Source organism: Lissotriton vulgaris, chromosome 7, assembly GCF_964263255.1.
Source record: "Lissotriton vulgaris chromosome 7, aLisVul1.2, whole genome shotgun sequence".
NCBI classification, from domain to species: domain Eukaryota; kingdom Metazoa; phylum Chordata; class Amphibia; order Caudata; family Salamandridae; genus Lissotriton; species Lissotriton vulgaris.
Genome location: NC_141695.1, coordinates 831,284,079 through 831,297,265, shown reverse-complemented (window position 1 = coordinate 831,297,265; position 13,187 = coordinate 831,284,079). Strand labels below are relative to the sequence as shown.

At 46.1% G+C, this 13,187-nt stretch overlaps 1 protein-coding gene across 3 annotated transcripts in view; it reads left to right on the top strand.

Moving 5' to 3' along the window:
* The window catches only part of MCRIP1 (MAPK regulated corepressor interacting protein 1), a 108,854-nt gene that overhangs the window by 75,098 nt on the left and 20,569 nt on the right, over positions 1-13,187 (top strand). The gene's annotated exons all lie outside the window — the stretch shown is intronic.

The following is a 13,187-nucleotide window of genomic DNA, read 5'->3' as shown; positions in this document are numbered from 1 at the left end:
AGTGCATGTAGTGCAGCTGTGTCTGGATAAGGAGTGTTGTGTAGCCTTTCTTCACTCGGACGCCATCTTGAAATGCCGGCATTCTTTCCTGAAATAACACCACAGCTGAGTGAGCAAGTCCGTACCTCTTTCCAGGGTTAGATTGGGCAGCTTGGTACAATATGCTGTGCGTGGTCCCACTGTATGATTCGGCAGTTGGGTAAGCAATACAGTGTATCACCCTCTCAGCGAGAAATGCCTGCTTGCTTTCTGTACAGGGAGACTGGTATCTTGGGTACCCAGTGCAGTGCATCCTCTGATACAAACTCTGACATTGGACCGTGCAGTGTATTCTTCAAACAAAGAGACTACAGATGAGTATACAATGCAGCGCCTTCTCTACACAGTAAGACTATGGATGGGTTAAGAGTTCTTTGCATCATTCCACTCTGTGACTGTTGTGTATTGTACATCTTAGTGCATTCTACAGTTGTATAGGCTGTAATTGGTGCGTTCTGCCTGCAGTGACACCATGCAGCTGGGTAAACAATCGAGAACCCACTAGCCGATTTAATTTTCAAAAACACAATATTTTATCATATCAGTTTCATCAAACGCAAAGAAAAATGATTTAAAACGGAAGAGAATCCTCTGCGGGTAGGACGGGTGTGAATACCTTGCATAAAGTTTGGAGATAACAAATAGTTAATGATGTATGTCTGGTTCGAGAATTACATTGCTTGATATACAAACAAACCCCATATATATTTTTATATGAAAAAGGACTTTGAAGGAGGGGTCCTGAAGAAGGTGATTTCGAGTCATTCTGGCCACCGAAAAGTTCATTGACCATTTGTTGAGGGCCCTGGGTAAGACCCTGCGATGGAATACTGAAGAGGGGTCTCCTCTTTGTGTTATTAAGAAGACACCCGGGTGTGAGGGAGGAGTGTCTTGAGAATGTGTGATGGTGTATGCCTGTTATGAATGTGAGAATGGTTTAGGGTTTGATTTGTTTTAATACATTTTTCTATGAGTTTGCTGAAATTGATATGATGAAATATTGTGTTTTCAATGTAATTTTGGAAGAAGTAACTATATTGGATTTACAGATCAATGCAGTTTCTTATGTTATTAATATGATTTTTTTATGAACAATCAAAGTTAATAAAATAAAAATAATTTGTGAAGTAATGATGGGTTAGTAATGATTTAAGATTTATTCTTTGTAAATTAAATAGGCTAGCTTTTTCTTGTTTGTGTAGTTAGACGTGCTGTCCTCCGTGCCCGAGCCTTAAATGTATTTTGGGGTACACTTTGTGAAATAGCCTGTACAGTTGGGTAAACAAGACATTGCATTCTTGGTATGTTATGTTATTTCGTATTTATAAAGCACATGCTCAGCAGAGTTTGTAGGCGCTGTAGAAAACATGACAAGAAACAAACAACTATAAATGTTTAAATGGGTCTGATTAAATAAAAAAATCTTTTTTGAGACATACAAAAAATATGTAGTGGGATGAAATGAAACAAAGATAAAGTGAAAGTTTGTTCCATTCCCTGGCAGCTACCACTGAAAAGGCTGTGTCACCAAACATTACAGTTTGGGTTTTGGGGATGTCCAGGAAAAACTGGCCACAAGTACACGTAGCACAATAGATGAGGAAGATGGAATTTGAAGATTGGGATGTTCATAGCAATGCTCCCCAATTCACAATGAGCATTTTTAAGACTTTTAAATAAGACCCTTTTCCTATTGGGGAGCAAGTGAAGGTATTTGCAAACAGGTGAAATGTGATCCAGAAAAAGAATGCCAGGAACTTGCACTGACAGCCTTGGAGGTCTGATGTTTTAAAGAGAGATTCAAATCTAGTTAAATGTCGTGGCTGCGTACTACTTTGATGGAGTGGGGATGCCCATTATCTGGCCTAAGTACTGCTTCCTTGTCCAGACTCCTTCCACTGCTGGTGCTTTTGGAGATACTTTTCTGATTGTGGAAGCACCACATAAGAATGCACATATTTGTATTGTTTGTCGTGTTGCTTGCCCCCTCCTACTGTCCATCATGTTGATTGCCCCCTCCCGCACTCCTACCGCTGTCTGTCATGTTTCTTGCCTCTTCCCACTGTCAGACAAGTTGCTTGCCTCTTCCCACTCCATGTTATGTTGCTCGCCTCTTTCTGCTGTTTGTTGTGTTGGTGGCCTCTTCCCACTGTCCGTCGTGGTTCGTGCCTCCTCCAGGCATCCCCCTGCTTTTTGTCACATTGCTGGCTCCCTCCGCCCCACCTCACATTGTCGGTTGTGTTGCTTGCCCCCTCTGGCTTTCCGTCATGTTGTTTTCTCTGTTTTACTGACTACCAGCTGTCTGTCATGTTGCTTGCTTCCTCCTTACCTCCTCCCGCTGTCTGTCGTGTTAGTTGCCTCCTTAGGCTTCCTCCCGCTGTCTTCATCATGTTGCTTTCCCTCTCCCACTGTCTGTCGTGTTGCTTGCCTCCTTTCGCCGTTGTCTCTCTGTCTGTAGTGTTGCTTGCCCTTTCCCTGTTGTGTTTCTTGCCTTCTCCCACCCTCCTCCCACTGTCTGTCATGTTGCTTGTCCGCTACCTCCCATTGCCTGTCATGTTACTTGCCTCTTTTTGACTTCCTCCCACTGTGTGTCGTGTTCTTTCCTCCTCCCGCTGTCTCTGGTGTTGCTTGCCTGCTCCTGTTGTCCATCTTATTGCTTGCCACCTCCAGCCTTCCTCACACAGTCCACTGTTTGCTTTTCTCCTCCTGCCCTCACCTGCCATAACAAAAACAACCCACTGTAACGGGACAGAATTAGTCGCATCATAACACTTTTTTCCTAACTTTCATTTTACACTTGTTCCCTAACTTTCATTATTTGTTGTTGCTTTCAGCATTCACACAGCAAAAAACAGAGCTTGCCTATTGAATATAAGCCACATTGTATGTGTTGTGTTGCTTTTTTTTTACTTCCAGCTATTCTGCAGGGTCGTGCCTCTGTACAACACAGCAACATTGACAAAGCAATAGCTCTTCAGTAAGGGAGACCTTTTGGCTTTGCCAATGCTTGTTATGGTAAGGAGCATTTTTTCTTTACAACTAAATTGTAAGAATTTTTCAGCCATCCAGTATATGATGTAGTTAAAGCACTAGAGAGGAGGTTCTCGGCTCAGGTGGGGTCAAGTTGTCCTTGCGGTACAATGCTGGAATATCAACTGTGTCTGTTGAACGAAGGCATTGGATTTGGTATCAGACTTAGAGGGAGAAGAATGCTGTGGGTTTTATTAGTGAGAAGTGACCTGATTCACTTGACAGATACGTGGTCACAGCTTAAGTCTCTAATCCTAGTGAGAATTAAGAAATGGTCAAAGGTATCAAAGTCCGCAGAAGGGTCCAACAGGATGAAAATGCTGGTACCTCCATCATCGACCAACCATTGAAGGACATTTACAACTGATCTTATAACTAGCTGTGCCCTGGCCTGAAGCCGGAGCTGGAGAAAGTGGTTTGATGTTGTAACTCTTGTCTAGGAGTGAGGAGAGAGTTCATCAGAGTTTCTCTAAGGATGTTTTCTGATTTTGTCTGGCCAACGGGGCGTATAGGCATTCAGTGACTCTGAACAACTCCTTGGAGACGATGGAGGTTTGTCGAGGGGGCGCTCAGGGAACAGTATTCCTGTTTAGCCATGCGACTGTGAGGTCAATCATTGCTTGAGGGCTGAAAGCTACAAAGGAACACTCCAATGGTCTGATCAAGCTATGGGTATACATCGGCTGACCTTGCCATATTTGTCAGTGGTGGTGAAAATAGCGTCAAGAATATGACCTTTTTTGGGTCTAGGCATGGTGTTTACCGATTAAAAAATGTAGGCTTCTAAATCTTTCAGGAAGATGACAGTTATGGCCTGCGGTTGCTCCAACCAGTAATTAAAGTCACCCAGAGTCAAGGTGTGGTTACTGTTCAAAACAGAGTTCTCAATAACATCTAAGACGGTGGAGGGATTTCTACAGTGGCTTCAGGAGAGCAGTTGTCAAGAGAAAGACAGAACAAATGTAAATGTATAGGCATTTATATAGCGCACTACTTACCCGTAGGGTCCCAAGGCGCTTCAACCGCTGCGAAACCCTTCCTGGCTTCCCTGAGAGATGGTCCCTTAATGGGTATCTCCAGGGTGAGACCAGGCATCCCCGGCGGTCTGGTGGGGCCGTTAGTGAGGATGAGGCAAGCTAATGCCCAGAGTTGCCGAGTGTGATCGCTGATCAGAGTGGGCACCGAGGCGAGAGAATTATCGAGTCCGCTGACCCTGGTCCAGAAACCTGCCGCGCCGTGAATCGAACCCTGGTCCCGGGCCGTCCTCTGCTCTCGGGTCTGCCGCCTCTAACCAGTGAGCCACACTACCTCACTAATAAGTACTGAGTTTACATTCACAGGTGAGGACTTGTCCTTTAACCCATTTATGGAAGGGTGTAGATTTATTGACCAAGTTGTCTTTTGTCATAACAGTAATGCTTCAAAATTGAATAGTTATGCGGAGCAAGTTCATAAAGAAAACAATTAGTGACGTAGTCCTGTTCCAGTGAAACGGCATTAGTCCCGGTCATTTGCTTTGCTCAATTCCACGATTTTCTGGTAGCTATTTATGGTGGAACGCACATTACACAACATAACTTTAATTTTGGCAAAGTTGTGGAGTTGAGCAGAATACAGGGACCAATGGGAATACACTTTGTAACGGAGATCCGATGGTAAAGAGTTTATGATTTAAAGGTGGGCTACCTGCATCAGACAACTTGTAGCTTGGAGAGAAACGTGTAAGCCATTAAGATGGGCTGTAACAGGATAGAGATGACACGCTGAGATACTTAGGCAATCAGTTCGGCTGTCTGACATGAGATGACAAATCTGCCTGAGATACGTCAGGGATCAGTTGGTCTGTCTGACATGAGATGGCATGCTGCCTGAGATACGTAGGGGATCAGTTGGGCTATCTGCCATGACGTGTAGGCGGTTGGAGGATCATTGCTTTGCGTCCTCTTACTTTGAGACACACTGCGTGTCCTTCTACTGCGAGCAGCTGCAGCTCCTTTTGTAAGCAGCAAGGGTGAAGGTGAGCCAACAGTGCAGCAGTGCATCGTCTAATTTTATTTAGTGTGTTCCTCACATTGTGAAACTGCAGCTGGGCAGGCAATGCAGTGTATCCTTCCCCTCTCCCCATGGTAATATTCCATCTGAGTGCGCACTGCAGCACACACTCCTCACACTTAAACTGTTGCTCAGTAGTCAGCACCTTGAATCCACCATGCAGCGTTACTGCAATGAGGCATGCAATGCAGTGCGTATTCCTGTAGTGTGATTGGGTATATGGTGCGGATTGAATAATAAACACTGGCATCTGTTGAAGAGATGCAGTGTACCCTTTTAATTTTGAGAATGAGGACCTGCGTGTGCTACATAGTGCATCCTCCCAGGTGAGATCTGGAATCTGGGTATCCGGTGCAGTGCTTCCCCAATGTGACTGCAGTTGTTTGCCATGCCTTCTCCCCATAGTGAGACTGCAGTTGTTTACTCTTATTCTGAGTGGGTGAACAGTGCCGCGTACCCTTCCCGCAGTCAAACTGCAACTGTGTATCGCACAATAAGGCACGTACCACTGTACTCTTTGATATAGCAAAAAAGGCCACTTTATTAAGACCGGTATATAGCATAAACGCCATTGATACAAATAAAGTGAATAACTGAACCTCACTAATACATGAGAAACAATCCTAACCATTCCCTCCACCCTTAAAAAATCCCCAAAAGCTCAACATTGCTTCAATAAACCCCATGGTCTTCCAGCTCTCCCCATTATTCTTTTCTTCCCCACATTTTCCCTGCATACCCCAATCTCATGATCTCCCCCCATCAAGCACCAACAAGCGATCTGGTCCTGTGTTGTTCCACGCTCCATCATTTACTCTTCACCTCCCCTGTGTTCTGTCCTCCCCTCCCCCCGAGGGATGAATAAGCCCGCTCCAGACTGTCCAGCCCCCCAACAACCGCCTAACTAAGTTTAAAGACTATGTCTGTCTTACAGTGGCAGTAATAACATTTTCCTTTTAACAAAATCAGATTAATCAGGCCTATACAATTCGGCCAGTTCAGTAACATCTCATAACATAACAGATACAAATAAAACAATAATTCAAAAATGCCTTATATGAAAGCAATAAAGGGTGGGTGGGTGGCTTCAAAAATTTCGACCTAACCCTCTGGGCACTGCCTCAGCCGATAAATTTCCCGCCCAGATCCTGCCTTATATAACCCAACGCTAAGTCCCGCCCCTTACTTACCTGAGCCGATCTGAAGCCGTGCCCCCAACGCTAAGTCCCGCCCCTTACTTACCTGAACCGATCTGAAGCCGTGCCACGCTCCATCGCGCTAAGTCACCCAGGGGATCACCAGCTTGCGCCTCGCTACCCCTGTGTCTCTGCATGTGGAGCAGTTAGGAATATCGCCTGGGTGCACCTGTGCATCCCATAAACTATTAACATACTGCCACAGCCAGACCTAGGGCCCTGGGGACTCCCTCCTTGATATTACAATTTGGGGAGACCTATGGAGGGTTTACCATCCAAGAAAACACTAAAGTGTGCTCGAGAGGAGCACCAGCTCTGCAGTTAAAGGGCCGGAAGGATTAGGGGCCCCCACATTCTGCTAAGAAGCAAAACTGCAAGGGACCTTTTGGGCAAAGCCAAAGGTGGCAGGGCTCGATACAGATGCTATAATGTGTCCGGACTTTTTATCCCTCCAACTAGCATGCCTTTAATTTAAGGAAATCAGCCCGACCTAGGAAGCTGTTTGTGAATTCATATTCTCGACTTTGAAGCTTCCTGTCGTACGAACGTCCCGGCATGCAGTGCAACGATGGTGAGCGGGAGGGTGCACTCCGTTTCCTCGCATTAGGAAGCTACGCAAACAGATCTGGCACAGAGGCGCGAGGAAGCGTGGTTGAACGAACAGGAAGAGCTGGACCGGGTGGCAGGAACCAGGAAGTGTTCTTCTCCCTGCAGACGAGACCCGGTTGCCCCATCTCCAGTACTAGAACTGTTACTTTTTTCACGGTCCAGAGATTGAGTTGTTAAGCCCGAAAAGAGTGTATGCCACCCTGTGCCTGCTGTGAACTAAATCAGCAAACCCCACATTTCTTGTCAGAACAGAAGAAGTCAAGCCCTTGGTTTAGCTCCTGCTAGTGACCTTGAACTTAACGTTACGTGCTCCTATAGGATAGTTGTACAGCCCAATTGTAGCAGTACAAAAGGAGGTGGTGATGGACGGAGCATCTGAATCAATCAAACACTCGCACCCAGTCAATAGATCTGGGTTTAATCCATCACAGTTCTTTAGTCCACTCTGCCACCCCAGTTCAGACATGGCTATATGCAAATCAGTCTGACCCTGTGCCTCATGGGAATCCAGTCCAGCCCGAACTGCGAAGCCATGTCTTCCCTGGACCGGAAACAAGCTTCCGAGGACCGGTTTCTGGCATTCCAGCCGTCTTCAGCCCGGCTTGCTTGAATCCAGTGGCAAAGTGAGCAAGGGACTCACGTCTGAGCATACCCTGCCACACTTATAGCGGTCAAAAGCGGTACAAAAGGGGGTGGTGATGGACGGAGCATCTGAATCAATCAAACACTCACACCCAGTCAAAAGATCTGGGTTTAATCCATCACCGCCATAAGTGTGGCAGGGTATGCTCAGACGTGAGTCCCTTGCTCACTTTGCCACTGGATACAAGCCAGCCGGGCAGAAGACGGCTGGAATGCCAGAAAACGGTCCTCGGAAGCTTGTTTCCGGTCCAGGGAAGACATGGCTTGGCAGTTCGGGCTGGACTGTTCCCATGAGGCACAGGGTCAGACTGATTTGCATATAGCCATGTCTGAACTGGGGTGGCAGAGTGGGCTAAAGAACGGCGATGGATTAAACCCAGATCTTTTGACTGGGTGTGAGTGTTTGATTGATTCAAATGCTCCGTCCATCACCATCTCCTTTTGTACCGCTTTTGGCCGCCATAAGTGTGGCAGGGTATGCTCAGACGTGAGTCCCTTGCTCACTTTGCCACTGGATTCAAGCAAGCCGGGCTGAAGACGGCTGGAATGCCAGAAACCAGTCCTCAGAAGCTTGTTTCCGGTCCAGGGAAGACATGGCTTGGCAGTTCGGGCTGGACTGTTCCCATGAGGCACAGGGGCAGACTGATAGCCATGTCTGAACTGGGGTGGCAGAGTGGGCTAAAGACCGGTGATGGATTAAACCCAGATCTTTTGACTGGGTGTGAGTGTTTGATTGATTCAAATGCTCCGTCCATCACCACCCCCTTTTGTACAGCCCAATTGTAGCTACATTTAACTCGTTCATTTTTGATTTGCTTCTCACATCCTTTGCTTACATTAGATTGTTCACAACCTGTGTTGCTATTCTTTGCACCAAGGACCAGTGCTGACATTGTGCTCAGCCTGTGGGCTATTGCTTTTCTCGCCACACCAATAAAAACTCTAGAGAGGTCTTTCCCTTTGCACGACATTTAGCTTTCCTCCTGTTATCAAACTTGTTTGTTGGATGGAAGGAAGCCTATCTTGCTGCTCTCTCGCTTAATTATGATGAATAGAAAAATTGCTGCACAATTCAAAGGTACCTGGAATCTTTAATTGATTCCCTGGAAAGTAGTGCAAACCTGTCTTCTCAGCCGAGACACGAAAATGCTTTGATGAGCCTTGAATCAGCTTGAGTGAACTCGTGATCATAGCTCAGTTGACAGCCCAGCTGGTCTCAAAGGAATAGCTTCTGATCCTCCTCACTGTACTCTGATTTCACATTACGCTTCCCTTTCGGTAGATGTACGTTAGTATACATCTCTTTTAATGAAAACCTGGTCTGCCAGTCAATTTGTGTTACTGCCGCACTGCTGTTAAGTTGGAAGTAGAGATACAGATTGCTGAGCAGACCATGAGACTATGAAGTTCATTTGTGAAGTCAGGCAAGGGAGGTTACACACTAAATTAATCGCAAAGCCATAGCAGCGTGGGAGAACAGGTTATGGGTGCCCCTGGTAAGAATGACCTTGTTTAGGAGGGTAAATAATAACCTCTTTTAGGATCAACCTACTATTGTAATTTGTAATTTTTTTATTGTAATTTTTTACCCATACATTACCCATACATATAAAATACAACAAAGATCTTTTAGGCAAACTCATAACTTTCACACTAACTTACAAAATCATTTTGAAACTTAAAACAAACTCTCTGCTAACCAAACAAAACAACATGCACAATCATACAATGGTTCCTCCTGTTTGTTTGATAACATACCCAGATCTAGACCAAAGAGCACTCAGGTGGAGAACGTGCTATGATGTCATAACATGGATGCTTAGTGTTCTACAAATGCAAAAAGAACAGATGATGGCTGGAATGCTGAACAATGTCAAACACTCACCCCAGTACAGAGATATGGACCTAAACCCCTAGTTTTTTAGCTCACCATGCCATTCCAATTTGGACTCGGCCATCTGCAAAACAGTCTTGACCCTGCTCTCCACGGTAAAGTCCTGCCTGTACTGCCAGGCAGGTCCTCCCTGGACCGCAAACAAGCATCCTAGGCCCAGTTTCGGAGTATCACCCCTCATCAGCCACCAAAGCGTGACTCCAGTGGCATGGTCAGCACGGGACCCACATCTGGGCATACCCGTCCCACTTAGCGATGGGTATTCCCAGATACAAGACTGGTCCCAGCCAGGGAGTGGGCCCACATGCCGACCCCTGATAGCAGCTGCACTACAGTGAGCCAGATGTGATTGGTGCCAGGGAGGGATCCTTCTTCATATTCTGAAGATGCTGAATAATGTTGCATTTAGTCTTCTGGACTGCTTCCTTTTTTAGTCGCTTGTCCGGCCCATGGGGCCGCACCGTGGTCCAGACGGGGTGCAGGCCGTATCTGGTAGAAACGTGGGACGGGTTTTTATCTTGCATCTCAGCGGAAAGTCTCAGCTAGTGTTTCGCTTCCGCCAAGGATCGCAGAGCTATTCGTTTACCTTCCCGCATGAACAAGAGAGCAAAGGGGATTCTCCTCTGATATTGAATGTCCTTCTCTTTCTGTTTGTCAGTAATCGTCTTGAAATCGCGCCATTGATGCTGCGTGACAGAAGAAAGATCTTGGTAGAGCTGAACAATTTGTCCACAAAACACCAGGTCGGCCTTGCTTCTTGAGGTTCGCAGGATGGCTCCTTTGTCCTTAAATAAGTGGACGCGCCTCAGGATGTCTGGGACTGAGGTGGGCCTCCCAGGAGCAGATGCCAACCTGTGAGCCCCATCTAGGGCCTGAGGGGATGGCCTCCTTGTCCCTTCGGATCATCTGCAGGAGCTTGGTGTTAAGAAAATGATGTTGCTTCCTTCTGCACCCCTGGGTACCCCCCTGATGCTTATATTGTTCGGAGGCTGCTGTTTTTTTAGATCTTCTCGTTTAGTTTGTAGCTCTATTTACTGCACCCCGAGGTGCGCCACTCCACGCTACAGCATCCCCTGATCCTCGGAGCAGGCCTCAATTGTTCGTTCCAGATTGTCTACACGTACCACTGTCTCAGAGACATAACCCCGGATGTCCTTGATGCGGGATTTAAAATCTGCTTTAAGTGAGCGGAATTCTGAGCTGATCTCCTGGAGATTTGATCCATATAGACCTGTGAGGCACCGAAGCCCAACCCACATTCATGGTGGCAGGAGAGGGATTTGTTGCCTCCTAGTCTGCTGGGGGGGTCTTGCTCCAGAAGGTGGTCACTGGGTTGTCCTTAGTGGACTTGAGGTACAGCATGGTGGTATAATGCAAGGGTGCCAAGCTCAGAGAATCTAAGCTGTTCAAAGACGTTATCCCCGCTCCTGTTCAGGACAGTCTGCACATGCCCAGCTGAATTTGGGACTCGCATGTGGGGTTCAGGATTGACAGCCTTCAAACACAGGGCATGTGTGGCTCCGAAGAAAAAGGCACTGTGGCCCCCTTACAGCCCAAGCGTAAAGACATGGAGTGCCCAAGGCAGATAGCTCCACAGACGAGGTGCAGTGTCTCAAGAGTCCAGTGTAGGCAATGGAGGCTGGGTAAGGACCAGAGGTGGCACTGGTCTCCCACCCGAGCAGTCTCACAGGGCACCAGGTGTGCAGCTCCTGGAATTGCCTTCCCCACTCCCAGCATGTCCCAAGCAAAAACAAAGTTCGCCAGCTACACACCCCAAACCTGACTCTGGAGTCGAGGCCCAGAGTGCTCACAGCAAGGGGTAACGGGGGGGTAGGGAGGCCTGTCTGTGGTCGTTTGAAGCATCGGGCAGTTTGATGAGTCACTTCTTTAACAGGTGACAAGAGAAGCAGTGCGAACGGGGTGAGCCTCCATATCTGTATCTTTATAAAGCAATCCATGAGGATGAAAGAAGGAAGGCAGCTGGTCAAAAAGGTTTATGGGGTAGATCATTCTCCCCAGTTTGATCACTTCCTTCTTTGGACAAATGGCACTCGCACTGTGTCCTCAGCTGCCAGTGACACAGAAACTGGTAGAGGCAACATCCTTCACATATGATAACTGCTTGAGCTTTGTGTTTAAATGTGACATGGCATCTATTCCTAAGTAGGTGATAAAGGCTTACCGGGTAGTGAGATTGCAACATCTACTCAGTGGACCCAATGAACCCTGGCCCAGCTCAATCCAACAACAATGTTGCATTGCATTTAATTAGAACCTCCTCTCTACATATCATTTCATTGGCTGAAATTAATTGTGGTCCGTGGCCCTGAAGTGAAGATGATGGAAAAGAGAGCAGAATGTGCTTCTCCATCTGCTGAATTAGGTGCGCAGAGGTTACACTGTGGCTACTGTGAATCTTGGTCCCAATCGGTAAGGTACACATTTAAGCGGCCACCACCATTCATTTTGCTATGAAAGTCTTTCCAGGTGCCTTTCAGTGCTTGATAACTCAGCAAGGGGGGATTTGATTACATGGTTTGGCTTACCCACTCTATATGGTATGTTTTGACAGAGCTTTTTCTCAGATCAGGAGCACCTAGCAGAGTGTCTGGAAGGAATTATAACTGAAGCACAAGTGAAAGTTAAGATATTCTACATGGTCTCTTGGAGGTGTAATATCTTGGAGATCTGGAAGGCAGTAAGGCGCTAAAGGTGCTAGAAGCCAAGGTTGCTACCGTAGCATGTATGCCTACATCAGAGGACACAGGCAAAAGTAAGAATTTCCTTTTTATAGCTTTTTATTCGATTGTCCAGTATTGTGGAGCAGTGGTGGTGCCTCTGCTGAAGCTTGCACTACATCAGCAGCATCTGATAATTTGGTTAGAGGCATGAACTTCATCTTTGTAGGGCTGAAGTCTGCACAACATGCAACATCTTCTCACACTGATCCTGAAGTGGCAAAATAAATTAATCAAGGCTAGAGGAAGCTGAATAACACTTTAAACTTGCTTCAATCAAGAAACGGTATCATTGACTGTCATGGGTGACATCTTAGCTAATATGGATGAGACGGCACACTCTCTTGAATATGTTAGGTGCGTTGGCAGCCACATATTCAGTTCAGAATGCTACGATGACCACTTTATAGACACTGAAAGACAGTACAAATTCCAGGTGGCCAGTATATTTGTGTCACAAACTGTGAGCCCACAGTCTTACACACACATGTACAATTTTTTCTCCTGTCATGGCAAATGGGACACTCCAAGAATATACAACGGGCATAAAAACAGCCTGCATAAACAGCCAAAGAATAAATTCCTTTCCAAATGTCATAAAAAATTATTGAAAAAGGTAAGACAAAAAACTCAGAATAAGAGAGAAAATATTACCAAGATCAGGAAAGTATTGCAATTTGAAACAATCATTGACATAGCCAGTAGGTCTCTCTTCTAGGGACTATTGGCTTTGCCAATAGTTTTTAGCCTTTTAGCGTCCCCAATGACATGCAGCGTGATTAAAAAAAAACAAAAAAAAAACTTTTGATGCATCTGGAAGGTTTTTGTAGAGGTAATCTGTGGTTTCCTGGGTCAATGTTAAACAGGCCTTTATCTAGGAATAATATTCCTGGAGGAAAGAGTGCGATAATTATGTAGTACTACTCTAAAAGGGACATTCTGAAGAGTATAAAAGCAACCTGCAACAAAGATCTGCCTCAAACCGAG